This window comes from Choloepus didactylus, chromosome 9 (genome assembly GCF_015220235.1).
Source record: "Choloepus didactylus isolate mChoDid1 chromosome 9, mChoDid1.pri, whole genome shotgun sequence".
Classification (NCBI taxonomy): Eukaryota; Metazoa; Chordata; class Mammalia; order Pilosa; family Megalonychidae; genus Choloepus; species Choloepus didactylus.
Genome location: NC_051315.1, coordinates 76,451,694 through 76,464,668, shown reverse-complemented (window position 1 = coordinate 76,464,668; position 12,975 = coordinate 76,451,694). Strand labels below are relative to the sequence as shown.

The following is a 12,975-nucleotide window of genomic DNA, read 5'->3' as shown; positions in this document are numbered from 1 at the left end:
TATACTATATACTAAATATTATATACTATATACTATATATTATATTCTAGATACTCCTTATACTAGTATTAGGGATGCAGTAGTGAACAAGATAGAACCAGTCCCTATAATATGGAGCTTAAACTCTAGTTGAGCACACAATTAAATCAGTACTATGGTGTTCCTACCTCCTGACTCACTGCCTGTGATTCCTCAGTCCCTGTAAGTAGTCCATTCATTGTGCAGCCCAGCCTTTCCCTGTGCTAAAACTCCTGCCCTTTGCCTTCTCCCACTAGGCTAGCACCTCTACCTCTTTTAGGTTTAGCTATTTCTTAGCTTTTGCATTTAAGTATGTGTAGCTAAGTTTTCAAAGGCTTTGTGGCTTCTTGTGGTGCTACCAAAGGTACACTACTGGCTTAAAAAAAATCCTTTCCAGATACTCCTAATTTAAATAAGCCCCTTAGGTGATGGGGTCTAATATTACATAAATTGCTTCCTTTTTGCTCTAGACAGCAAAATCGTAAGACAAACCCCTGTATCTAAAGGACCCCAAACCTATGCTTGGGTAAGCTGTGTGTAAGGAACCTAGACCTTTCATAGTGTATGGAATCTCATCACCTATTCCATTTCCTATACCTGAACTACCACCTGAAATGTCCTTTTAACTTATGCCAAGCATAATAATATTTAAAAAATTATCCACATTGCATCTGAAGAAAAGAGCATATATATACACACACACACACACATTTTGAATAAAGAGCCTGTGGCAAGGCTCCAGGAGTCAATGTGCATGCCATGCCCTATGATCACCTGCTTGATCCAACAGCGCTGCCATGTGCTGCCACTTCTTTCCTCTCTTGAGCTTAGCACTCCTCTGGTTCGTAAGTGGGGCTTTGCCATTCCCTCTGAGAACAGGATACTAGGAAGTGATTGCTAGAGCGAAGAAACATTACAGTTGCCAGCCACCACTGCTGTTTTATTGTTTTCTTTGTCATTTCCTTATTGTTGTTTTCTGATAATCCTCTAATTTAAAGCTGCAAGTGATATTTATTTAATATAACAAATTTGTATTAACTCCTAAGTATATTCCAAGTGCTTTGTAGGCTCTTTAAGGAACAGACCTAACTCTGGCCCTTTAAGTGTTTGGAGTGGGGGTGAGGGAGACATAAAGGACAAGTCAAATAATAGTGATATGAAGCAGTATTTGAAAAGTACCTAACAAAGAGAACTAGGGGTGAAAAGGAGAGAGAAGTCTCACCAGGGAAGACTTAAGGGAAGAACAACTTGAGAAAGGCCTTGAAGGATGAATACCATTTCTGTGGGAGGGCCCAGCTTGAGCAAAAGCACCAGATGGAAACTAATGGGATATGTTTGGAAATAGTGAAGAGAGCAACAACATGCCTTGAATGTGGGGATATATAGGGGAGTTGGGTAAATTGAGGCTGGTTGGGTAATATATGGAGGGGTTGTAATAGGCAGATTGGAGGCAAATTGATGGAGAGGAAAGGATATGATTTGTAGACAGTGTTTCCCTGGATACTTTGAACAAGTTACTTAACCTCTCTGCACCTCGGTTTCTTCATCATTTTCATACAAGATAATTTACTTACCTTTATGTGCTTTGAGAATTTATTAAGATAGCCATGACATGCATGCATCTGACTCCTGCTCACAGATACTCAACACATTTTGATTTCTTGTTTGCCTATCTTTCTTATCTGTGTGGAGTAGCCATAGTCTGTGTAGGTTTTTAAAGACAGCCAGAGGTATTTGTCCTTAATTTGGTTGGCTATCAGAAATTGTTGAAATTAATTTTTCATAAGAAAATGATGCCATTGGAATAAAAGCAGAAATTCAGAAATTGACTACAGTTATGAAATATATGTGATACATAGACCCAATTTTAAAATATGCCTGGAGATGTTTAATGTTTCTTTGACACATTCTTTGACCACTTTCTTTGACATATTCTGTATGTTTAAACTTGAATTTGATGCCTTTAGGTGGTTATTCATTAAAATGAAAAAATATTCATTTTTAGTTGAGTATGTATCAGAAGTTAAAGAAACTGAGTTGTAAAGCTAACATCCAAATAGGAAGAAAAAAAGAAAAACGACCAGAAATTTGTGGAAGTTTTACCTTCAGAGTATGATAGAAAAAGTAAACAAGATAAACAGACATGCAATGGTGTGTTCAATTTTCATAATAAAATATTGAAGTATGTTTTAGACATAATGATGGTAGATATATCTCTTCAGCATGCTGAGATTGACACCGTGAAGAAACTTCAGATATACAAAGATATGGTGAAAAGGTCAGCAGATTTATACGTCTAAAATATCTTGACATAAAATAAATACCTTTTTATTTAAGATGGAGCTGCAAGACCCTTGAAAGAAATAGTATGTTTTATTTGATATCTAAAGTTACTTTCAATGTAAGAATGCAGATGTAGGGAGTAACTTTTTCCTTATATACAGGATATTATATTTGTCCTTTATTATGTAAATGAAATTTATTAACTTAATTATAATTGATTCTCATTATTTGTGGTAGTTATGTTCTATAGTCACCACAAACACTGAATCAGTAAATACTGAACCACTGATTCTAGAGGAAATACAGGGTTAAGTTCCCGCAAGTCTCTGGTCACAGTATTTTCGTTGGCCTGTCAACACATAACCTTCTTTTATGTGTGTTTCTGTTTAAAGACATCTTTTAAAATATGTACTGTTGACTCATTAACATTGAACTCATGGCCAATGGTGTTAACTCATGCCTGAACGAAACTTTTCAAATGCACATATTTTCTCCATAAAGCACATCACAGCTTTCTCGTGCTTAGGAACACTAGACGGCACTTCAGCTTGGAGGCCAATGTAAATGGTGGAATCACCAGCAAAAAGCACAAAAATGTAGAAAATGTGACACTAAATATACCATGAAAAGGACACACTAATTTACAGTATGAGAGTTGAAACAAGAAGGTAGAATGTTGCCTTGTCTGATCTCAGCTGGAAACATGTGTCACTGCTCTGTGCATGTCTGCTAAAGAACCTGAAAGCACTGCAAGTACTGCTTTTGGAGTTACAAAAAAATTTTAGCAAGTAGATGAACTGGTAATTTGGAATCCATGAATAATTAGGATAATAATAATTGTGAGGATTAATTAATAATGATAAATTTTGAAATAATGTTTGTCTTGTAGGAGTGCTGACGTATGTGTGTAGAGTATTTTGTTAGAAAATAATTTAATTGAAAGGAATAAAAGGGTATATAAAAGACAAGTTAGGAAGAAGTAGAGTCGAGAGTGTAAGTTAAGTATAGAAACTTCATTATGGCTTAGGTTTTCAGAATGTATACACCCCACCTCCCCCCATTCTCTCCACCTTTCATTTCCACTATATTAACTATTTTGCTTCAGTAAGCTGTATTTGACAGTAATTTCAGCTAATATATTTTCAACTAAAACACGAGAGCCATATCGTAAAATATGTGAATGATACACAGGGCAATTTGAAGCCAAAAGCCTGTGTATTAATAGTTTAAATAGACTTGGCCTGTTATATGCTGAGGCAATGCAAGACTGTGAAGATGAAAGGGTACTGTGTACTTCCAGTAGAAAATCTAATGTGCTCTGCATTAGTCAATCGTGTCAACATAGAATCTTGACAAAAGAAAGTCTTAACTTTTGTAAGGAAAAGAATAATACACTAAACACAAAGGATAGATTGAAAACAAATTTCTTTAGCAGCTCTTTCTTAATATAATTTCAGATTTTTAGTTCGTTTTGACACTTTTGGCTTTACAATAAATTTTACAACAGACTTCCAAATATCCATTTTATTTTTTTAAGTTTTTTATTTTTTTATTTTTTATTTTTTACTCCCTGTCTTTGAGATTTTAAAGCTTAAAAAAGAAAAAAAAAAAAAAAAATTAGGGAGCCCGTTGCCGGGAAGAAAGTCAGGCTAAAGGAGGGGCCGCCAAGAGGGAGGAGGAGGAAGAGGAAAGGGCCGGACGGTGGTGGCTGTTGGTTGTGCTGCAGCTCTTCCGGGGGCAGAGGATGGATGACCACGGCACTGGGTTTGTGAAGTGTGGCTATGCAGGCTCTAATTTTCCAGAATACATTCTCCCAGCTTTGGTTGAAAGATCTATTATCAGATCAACCATCGTAAGTGGGAAACACTGAAATCAAAGATCTTATGGTTGGTGATGAGGCAGGTGAATTAAGCTAAATGTCAGAAGTCAACTAGACTATGGAAAATGGCATAGTCCACAATTGGGATGACATGAAACACCTCTGGGACTGTACATTTGGACCACAGAAACTTAATATAGATACCAGAAACTGTAAAATCTTGCTCACACTGCTGCCTGTGAACCCAACTAAAAACAGAAGATTGTAGAGGTAGTTTTTACTGTGTATGCTCAATGTTTGTTGACTGGTGTAGTGGTGGACTCTGGCGATGGGGTAAGTCATATTTGCCCAATGTTATAAAGGATTTTCTCTCCCTTACCTTACCAGGAGACTAGTTAATGCCAGGAGGGATATTACCAGATACTTTATCAAGCTGCTTCTTTTGCAAGGATACGCCTTCCATCACTCTTCTGATTTTGAAACTGTTTGCATGATTAGAGAAAAACTGTGTTATGTGGGGTATTATAATATTGACCAAGAGCAGAAACTGGCTGTTGGGGCCTAAGGCCTGGAGCCCTACCCCCTCCTCCATTATGAGCTGCATGCAGCTGCCTACATGACCAGGAAAGACATTAACTCCCCTAATCACTGTTAATAACCAAATCTTGGGAGAACTGGTTGTAACCAAATCTCCTAAGACCCTACTGAAGCTGTGTTGTCACAAACCTCTATACGCCCCCCCTCCCCCACCCTTGGCATTCCTTAATCTGTCTCTCTCTGCGTGGAACACTGACTTCAGTCTCCCTACCCGCCGCAGGGAAGAATCATCTGTTTTGTAAGTCCCTAATTAAACTCATGGGTAATTCTGTGCCAGGTGTGTTCTTTGGTCTTGGAGCTAATCTGGGTTGGAACACTGGTCTTCGAAACCACAGTGTTGGTTGAATCTTACACACTTCCGGATGGTCGCGTTATTAAAGTTGGGGGAGAGAGATTTGAAGCACCAGAAGCTTTATTTCAGCCTCTCTTCATCAGTGTAGAGGGAGAAGGTGCTGCTGAATTGCTTTTTAATGTAATTCAGGTGGCTGACATTGATACCAGATCTGAATTCTATAAGCACACATTGTGCTTTCTGGAAGGTCTACTACGTTCCCTGGGCTGTTGTCATGGTTGGAACATGAACTTAAACAGGTTTACTTAGAGCAAGTTTTAAAAGGAGACATGGGGAAACGTTCTAAATTTAAGTTTTGCATTGAAGACCCACCTCACAGAAAGCACGTGGTATTCCTGGGTGGTGCAGTTCTGTCATGAAAGACAAAGACAACTTTTGAATTCTTGTCAAGAATACCAAGAAAAGGGCTTTCGATAAACTTCAAAGCTTGTTCCCATCACACCTCTAACACTTTCTTTTTTCCTTTATTGACAATCTTTGAACTCATTCAACTCCATGACATGGAAGAAGCGTCTCTGTGCCCTTTGACAGGAAAGATCAGGTTTGTTCTGGTGTCTTGGGTGGGAGTCTTGTGAAATTTTTGTTACTGTTGGTAAATCTGCCTGTTGAATTCAACCGTTTCCTTACAAACAAAAATAAGAGGACAAAGAGTCCTGTCTGTTGCACTGTTTCTTCTAAGTAGGCATTTAGATCATTCCTCTAGGCTTTCTATTTTCACTTTACTGCTCTAATGCTGCTAGTTTTATTGTTTAGCACACTAGGTGGTATGCCTTTATTAGCATAAGAAAAACTTTAACCCGAGCTTTCAGGTTTACTGGGGTGGGGGTGGTAAGGAACCGGTGGGCTGCCCCTGAACCCTATGTAGCATTTCCTCTGTAGTGTGGTGCTTTAAACAGTTACTGCTGCAACTTTAAAAATCTTAAAGCTTCTATTTACATCTTAGGGAAGGATTAGGCTCAGAACAAAAGTGTTCTGGGTGGGGTTTTGCATGGGAGTGGGAAGGGGTGGTCTTTTGATTTTGATTTTTGACCTTTTCTGCTCTGGGGTACTTAAGATGAACTTCATTTAGAGTACTTTCATTTGGCAGGTTTTCTTCTACTTTTGGTGTGCTTGAAATGTTTCCTTATGTTAGAAAAAACAGGTGTAGTAGTCCATTACCATGTGGCTTAGGGATTTATTTGCTTTTTTTAAATCAACCATGTTTGAGAAAATGAACAAAACTCAATTTAGCTGGAGACAGATACTAAAGGTGTTGGTGTTGGTGGTAGAGGTTGGCAGGTGTGCTGGTTTGAAGCTGCTATGTGCTCCCAGAAAAGGTCGTGTTCTTTTAATCAAGTCCTGTGGGTGTAGATCTGTTGTAGGTGGGACCTTTTGGTTAGGTTATTTCAATTGAGATGTGACCCACCCCATTCAAGGTAGGTCTTGATCCTTTTCCTGGAGTCCTTTGTGAGAGGATAAAAGATAAAACAAAAAACAAAAAAACCCAGAGAGCTGAGAGAGACACACATGCAGAAAGTTTGGAGAGAGCTTAGAGAAAAGGCCCCCAGAGAAGCTAAGAGAGGACCCACAGGACACAGAGAGGAAGCCACTGGAACTGGAGCTGAAAGCAAGGAAGCCTGGGAGTGAAGGATCAACAGATGTTGGCCATGTGCCTTCCCATTTAACAGAGGTGTCCCAGATGCTGGTAGTCTTTCTTCAGAGTCCAGGTATCATCTTGTTGATGCCTTAATTGGAACATTTTCTTGGAGTAAGAACTGTAAATTGTAAGTTAATAAATCCCCATTGTAAAAGCCAACCCATTTCTGGTATATTGCATTTCAGCAGCTCTAGCAAACCAACACAGCAGGCAATAAAGGCAGGCATATGCCAGCTCTTGCCTTAATATGAACACTGTGGGTCATATTAAGGATTTTCATCTCTAGGATTAATTATATACCAATGAATTATTTTAAGCAAGTGTTCTAGTTTACTAATGCTGTTGTTATGCAAAATACCAGAAATGGATTGACTTTTATAAAGGGGGTTTATTTGGTTACAAAGTTACAGTTCTACAACCATAAAAGTGTGTAAGTCAAGGCATAAAAATGAGTATACCTGCACTGGAGAAAGGCCACTGGTGTCCAGAAAACCTCTGTTAGCTTGGAAGACACATGGCTGGCATCTGCTTGCTCCCAGGTTGTGTTTCAAAATGGTGTTCTCCAAAATTTCAGTGCTCCTTTCAATGGCTGTCTTCAAAAATGTCTCTCTAAGCTGCAACACTCCGAGGTTCTTCTGTTTGTGAGCTTTTATAGGGCTCCAGTAAACTAATCAAGACTCATGTTGAATGGATGGGACCACACCTTCATGGAAATAATCTAATCAAAGGTATTACAGTTGGGTGGGTCACATCTCCATGGAAACAGCCTAATCCAAAGATTCCAACCTAATCAACATTAATACATCTGCCCCCACAAGATTGCATTAAAGAACATGGCTTTTTCTGGGGGACGTAATATATACAAACTGGCACAGCAAGTATTTGTTTTGCTTGATTGAATTTCTGCTTTGTAAAGATTAGTCTGGATTAGAGTGGAGGCACAAAATAAATGTTTGGAGATCAGTTAGAATATTATTGTTCTAGGTTCATTCGGAGGTAACGAAAAAGTAATGTAGGGTGGTTGCAATTTAGATGGGGAGTTATGAATGATTTAAAGCATTTGACAAAGTAAAGTTGATACTTGGTGAAGAACTGAATAATAAGGAAGAGGTTAGTGTCAAGGATAACTACTCCAGTTGTTCACCGTTTCTGGATGGAAGGTGATACCATTCACTGCAAAGGAGAGTGCTGTAAGAGGACTAATTTTGAGGGAGAATATAATTATTTAAAAATGTTTAATTCCAGGTGCCATTGGAGCATCAAATTGGAAATGGCAGCAGTTGGAGATAAGGATCTGGAGCTCCAAGGGAACCATGATTCTCAGTTTGGGACAGTCCTGATTTACAACTGCTCTGCTGACCCGATTCTTAATAACATCTACTTTCACTCTAAAAAGTATTCTGGTTTGGACAATGAACTCTATCGTTACTCCACTTATAATAGACTGTAATTCCTTCCTTTTTTTTTAATTGAGATTTTTCACAAACCATACAATTATCCAAAGATCCAAAGTATATAATCATTTGCCCACGGTACCATATACAGCTGTGCATCCATCACCACAATTAATTTTTTTTTTCAATTTTTAGAACATTTTCATTACTCCAGAAAAGAAATAAAGACAAAAGAAGGAAACTCAAATCCTCCCATACCCCTAACCACCCCACCTCCATTACTGATGCATAGTATTGGTATAGTACATTTGTTATTGTTGATGAAAGAATGTTAAAATACTAACTGTAGTATATAGTTTGTAATAGTTACATATTTTTTCCTATATGCCCTTCAATTATTAACTTCTAGTTATAGTGTCATACATTTTCTCTAGTTCATGAGAGAGATTTCTAATATTTGTACAGTTAATCACAGACATTGTCCACCACAAGATTCAATGTTTTATACATTCCCATCTTTTCACCTCCAACTCTCCTTCTGGTGACATACGTAACTTTAAGGTTCCTCTTTCTACCATATTCACATACCATTCCGCACTGTTAGTTATTCTTACAATAACTTGCTACTGTCACCTCTGTCTATTTCCACACACTTAAGTTCAACCTAGTTAAACATTCTGCTCATAATAAACAACCACTCCCCATTCTTTAGCCTCATTCTATGTCCTGGTAACTTATATTTCATGTCTATGAGTTTATATATTATAATTAGTTCATATCAGTGAGACCATACAATATTTGTCCTTACATGTCTGACTTATTTTCACTCAATATCAATATAGTGCCCTCAAGTTTTCTTCATCAGCCCATTTTTTTAAGATGGTTTTGTTCACACACCCTACATTCTGTCCTAAGTAAACAATCGATGGTTCCCTGTATAGTCATATATTTATGTATTCACCACCATCACCACTATCTATATAAGGACATCTCCATTTCTTCCACAAAGAAGGAGGAAGAGTCAAGGAAAGTAAGAGACAAAAGAATAAGAAAGAGAAAGAAAAAATACCATGACAGCTAAAAAAGCAACAAAAGGAAAGAAAGAGTTAACCTAAAGCAGAATAAAAGAGTCAGACAGCATCACCAATGCTGAATCCCAGGCCCCTACCCTATGTCCCCCCATATGCATTTAGCTTTGGTATATTGCCTTTGTTACATTAAAGGAAGCATAATACAAAGTTTCTGTGTTACATTAAAGGAAGCATAATACAAAGTTTCTGTTAACTGTAGTCTCTAGTTTGCATTGATTGTATTTTTCCTCAATGCCACCCTATTTTTAACACCTTGCAAGGTTGACATTCATTTGTGTATTTTTTTCCCCAATACCACTCTATTTTTAACATCTTGCAAGGTTGACATTCATTTGTTCTTCCTCATGTAAAAACATATTTGTACATTTTATCACAATTGTTGAGCACTCTAGGTTTCACTGAATTATACAGTCCCAGTCTTTATCTTTCCTCATTTCTTCTGGTGACCCACATGCTCCTAACCTTCCTCTTTCAACCATACTCACAGTCATCTTTGTTCAGTGTACTTACATTGCTGTGCTACCAATAACGAAAACTGTGTTGCAAACCTCTTACTCTTGTCTTTTCCTATCTGTCTATAGTACTCCCTTTAGTGTTTCTTGTAGCACAGATATCTTGCTCACAAATTCTCTCATTGTCTGTTTGTCAGAGAATATTTTAAATTCTCCCTCATATTTGAAGGACAGTTTTGCCAGATATAGGATACTGGGTTGGTGGTTTTTCTCTTTCAGTATCTTAAATGTATCACACCACTTCCTTCTTGCCTCCATGGTTTCTATTGAGAAATCCACACATAGTCTTATCAAGCTTCTGTTGTATGTGATGGATTGCTTTTCTCTTGCTGCTTTCAGGATTATCTTTATCTTTGTCATTTGATCATCTGATTATTAAGTATCTTGGCGTAGGCCTACTCAGATCTATTCTCTTTGGGGTACACTGTGCTTCTTGGACCTGTAATTTTGTCTTTCATAAGAGATGGGAAATTTTCACTGATTATTTCCTTTATTATTGCTTCTGCTAGTTTTCGCTTCTCTTCTCCTTCTGGGACACCCATGACATATACATTCTTGTGTTTTGTGTTGTCGTTCAATTCCTGGAGACATTGCTCATATTTTCCTATTCTTTTCTGTATCTGTTTTTTTGTGTGTAGACTTTCAGATGTCTTTCTCTCCAGTTCCTGAGTGTTTTCTTCTGCCTCTTGAGATCTGCTGTTGTATGTCTCCATTGTGTCTTTCATCTCTAGTGTTGCGCCTTTCATTTCCATAGATTCTGCCAGTTGTTTTTTCAAACTTTTGATTTCTACCTTATGTTTACCCAGTGTTTTCATTATATGCTTCATCTGTTTTGCCACATCTTCTGTAAGCTTTTTGAATTATTTAGCATTAGTTGTTTAAATTCCTGTATCTCAGTTGAAGTGTAAGTTTGTTCCTTTGACTGGGCCATAGCTTCATTTTTCTTAGAGTAGGTTGTAGTTTTCTGTTGTCTAGGCATCTGGTTTCCTTGGTTACCCCAATCAGGTTTTCCCAGACCATAATGGGCTCAGGTCTCAGAAGGAGGCAATAGTATCACATCTCCCTGAGGGTGTGTCTTAGAAGATTGATACACTGTTTGAGGCCTCAAGCCACTGTGCTTTTCTGCCAAGCAGGTGGTACCTGTCAGCCTGTCACTCCAGAATGGTATAAGGAGGTGTGGCCCATGGCTGTTTTCCCTCAGGCTCTGGGGTCTGGTTCTGAATGGAAGGCAGGTAGTAGAGCTTGGTATCACCTCTTTCCTCTTAGGGAAAACACACCCCCTGGTGAGATATCACTTGCATTCTAATAGTCTGTCTGCCTCTGCTATCTCCATCCTTGTCTGGGTGAGACCACTGGGAACTGAAAATGGCTGAGGCTTTCCACTGAGCCAAAAAAGGAACAGAAGGTCCCCCTTCAGGGCCAGTCTGTGGCCACCCTCAGTTTCACTCATTGGCCAGAGACAGCACCTGGTCCTCTGGGCTCGCTCTCCCTCCCAGAGTTGTCTCCCAACTCTTCAAGGTCAGTTGTCACCAAAAGACTTTAGGTTAACTCTTTCTTTCCTCTTGTTGCTTTTTTAGCTGTCATGGTATTTTTTCTTTCTTTTTCTTTTTCTTTTGTCTCTTACTTTCTTTGACTCTTTATTCAGTAGCAATTTTAGGGTGCCTATCCTTTGGCATCATGGGTATCTGCTTGTTGGGGATTTGTAGCTTGTATTAAGCAGTCAACATTTGTTAATTAAAACCTCAATCAGAGCTGGACTGAGGTATATTCACTTGTTCAGAGAGTGCTGCTCTCTAGCACAGTCAGGCTTTGCAGTTTGGGCTGCTGTGTGTGAGGGACTCTCTGCTCAGGCCCGCAGTTTTTACTTACAAATTTTATGCTGTGATCTCAGGCATTCCTCCAAATCCAGGCTGGTGTATGATGTGTGGACAGTCACATTTGTCCTCCATCAGTTATTCCAGATTATTTACTAGTTGTTCCTGGTTGTTTATTAGTTGTTCCAGGGGGACAAACTAGCTTCCACTCCTCTGTATGCTGCCATCTCTGCCCCCCCATTATTTCTTCTTTTAGAACTCTTTCCAAATTCTCATATTTTGTACTTCCTAGGAGATATGTGTCTTTTATTTCCCAGCACCTGTTCCCTTCTTTCTCGTCAATAGTGCTCTAATTTTCCTTTGAAGAATTCACTCTTACTTCATTTTCATTTATGTAGGTTGGTTCAAGGGTGGGTCTCTATTGGCTTTAGCCTATCATTAATTCCCTTTTGTTGAGCACAGTGGTTGTATTAGGAAGGGGTACATGACAAACTTAGGGATATTGAGAGGCAGTGAATTCCAGGACTTCGTGTTGGAGGAAAAAGAGACTCTATTTCTTATGATAGTGAGGTGTTAGTTTGTGAGAACTGGAACTATGGATGACATAATTTATCAGAAGGGGATAATCTGAAGCTGTGTTGAGGAGGGATAAGGGGCACTATATGGCTTGAGGATTAAGGACACCTATGAGGGCAGGGTAGAGAATCACAGGGAAATTGGCTTTCTAGTGACATTGTTTGAGCCACTGGATCATTTCTTGCCCAAATCCAGACCTGCCACTGGAGTTTTATGTGGCTTAAAATTTGTCCTTTATTATTTAAGCTAGCTTGACTTGAGTTTTGTTACTTACTACATATTAAGTCCAAACTATTACATTATGCATCTGTAATTGATATTGTGTTGTACTTTATATATGTGTATTTTGTGGAAAGTGGGATGGTGAAGTAGGGAGTTCATTACTATTTGAATGAGGGCAAAAGATCAGGTACTATTTCTCATGCAACTTTTCCATTTAGTTGCAGGTTGATGTGGGATGCCCTGAGATAAGGCTCTTTAAATTAACAGAATTTGAGAGGGGTAAAGATGATTTTATGGCAACCCAATAAGAGGCCTATGAACAATACATGCAGATTTATAGCAAGTGACATGTACAAAGTTATTCAGTAGCAGTTTTAGGGTGCCTATCCTTTGGCATCATGAGTATCTGGCTCATTGTTAAATCATTACTTTCATCTAATTGTTTATTCATTTCTACAGATATGGACTCCACCCCTCATATCTCAGTGTCTGTTCACCTAGTGTTTAACCAGTCTGATCTATTTGGATATTTAAGTAAATTCTCTAGGTCCTATAGAACATTCATTCATGTTTATGCAACACTTTCCTGAATGGTGATGATTTCTGTAGATTTGATCCAGTGCATTCTGTAGCATGAATCTATTTGCCTTCCATCAGATTC

At 38.4% G+C, this 12,975-nt stretch overlaps 1 pseudogene; it reads left to right on the top strand.

Moving 5' to 3' along the window:
• Nucleotides 1–4,045: 4,045 nt before the first annotated feature.
• On the top strand, nucleotides 4,046–5,486 carry LOC119543774 (annotated as a pseudogene).
• The last annotated feature ends 7,489 nt before the right edge of the window (nucleotides 5,487–12,975 follow it).